Consider the following 2052-nt stretch of genomic DNA (forward strand, 5'->3'; position numbering starts at 1 on the left):
GCCTCTCTTTTGATCCCACCTCCACGGATGTCCCACCGGACCCGGTGCCGCAGTCGCCGCCTTCACAGCCTCAACCTGTGCTTCGGACCCGTGTGAAGAGGCCCCCCAGACACTATGAACCCGAGATAGGCCTTAGTCCGCCAGCCTATCATGGGCTATAGCTTTTCGGAGTGGGGGGATGCAGAGTTCTCCACCGGCCACTGGGTGTCACTAGAGGCCAGGGAAACATTAGACATGGTTCAGCTAGCAGACAAAGTCATGTTTTCACATTGTTCATGGCAAGGCAGAGGTGTTCACCTGTTCGGCTTATTTCCTGTAAGCCTGTTTATGTTTTACTGCCACTGCTGAGCTAATTTAAGTTTCTAATGTCGTGTATTAGGCATATCTCTGCTGAAATTGCGTTAGTTTATGTTCATATTGTTGTACTGTTGCAGGGCTTCCTCATCGTTGTCATTAAAGCAATCTGACATCAAGGAGTGTGTTTCTTCACCTATAATAGGTTTTTCTGCTTCACGGCTTCCTAATCTTTGTTATATTTATTCCGTGTGTCATTCGCAGCCATCGTACCGCTGAATGTTAGGGTTGGGGCGTGCTGGGTTGGACTGTAACCATGGAAACAGCTGTTGACACCAGTTCCTAAAAGTATTCAAGAAGAAAAAAAACCGCCCATGTCCATGTTTCGTGTTCAGAGGTTTTTCCTTTACAGTCGACAGCTGTGCAGAGTTGCACAAAGGAAGCAGAAGAAGCATCAAAGCAGCAACTGAAAAACCTGCGATTGACGATGTTCCTAAACGCAGCACTGCTCTGACTTTGGCTTTATTGTTGTTTACACCTGTTTTACTGTGTTTTCTTTTAAACCAAAGATATTATTATTGATATAATTGGTATGCGTACTTTGGTCAACGGAGGTTGTGTTCAATGTGTTTTATAAATAAAAATGGGAATTGAATTGAACGTTGTCATGACGATGCTGTTGGTGATGATGTGGTTTAGTTTTGATGTTTTACTGGTTTATTGGAGGTTATTTGTGATTATGTTTTATTAAATGGATCATATCAGATGTACTGAAAAGTACTGGCTCGTCTGTCTTTATGTGCGCACGGCGTCCCGTTCTTCATCCGTAGGGTCGAACATGACCTCGACCCCCATCAGTTGTCTGGGAAAACTTTCCACCAGGTTCCGGAGCGTTACTGGGAATTTCTCCCTTCTGATTCACCCCACATGTGTTCCGTTGAAATCAGAACCCTGTGCGGGCCAGTCCAGTTCTTCCACACCAAACGGGCTCATCAGGTCTTCGTGGACCTGGTTTTGTGTTGGGAAGGAACATCCTCAAACTGGTCCCATGAAGTCAGGAACATGGAATTGTTCCTAATCTCTTTTCACTTCTTCTCCTGGAACCAAGAGGCCGAGTCCAGGTCCTGAAGACCCTCCACACACCCACATCTCCACCCCCTCAATCTGTTGATAACACATCCGGACCCCCTGGACCCTCCAGGACCTCCTGGACCCCCTGGACCCTCCTGGACCCTCCAGGACCTCCTGGACCCCCTGGACCCTCCTGGACCCTCCTGGACCCTCCTGGACCCTCCTGGACCCTCCTGGACCTCCTGGACCCTCCTGGACCCTCCTGGACCCTCCTGGACCTCCTGGACCCTTCTGGACCTCCTGGACCCTCCTGGACCCTCCTGGACCCTCCTGGACCTCCTGGACCTCCTGGACCCTCCTGGACCTCCTGGACCCTCCTGGACCTCCTGGACCTCCTGGACCCTCCTGGACCTCCTGGACCCTCCTGGACCTCCTGGACCTCCTGGACCTCCTGGACCTCCTGGTCTATGTATCTATTCTTACTTCAGGAGATGTCAGAGAGTCTTGTGTCCTTGTATGACGACGGCTCGGTTCTGCGGAGGGTGAATCAGTGCTGGGAGATGTTTTACAGTGAAAACTGGACATGAAAGATCCGCTACGATCAGAAACAGAAACCATCAAACTCATTTTAATTTTCAGTTTCTAAGCAGGTAACAAGACATTAATAATCTCACACATATGACTCTG

Source organism: Telmatherina bonti (genome assembly GCF_933228915.1).
Source record: "Telmatherina bonti genome assembly, chromosome: 10".
Classification (NCBI taxonomy): domain Eukaryota; kingdom Metazoa; phylum Chordata; class Actinopteri; order Atheriniformes; family Telmatherinidae; genus Telmatherina; species Telmatherina bonti.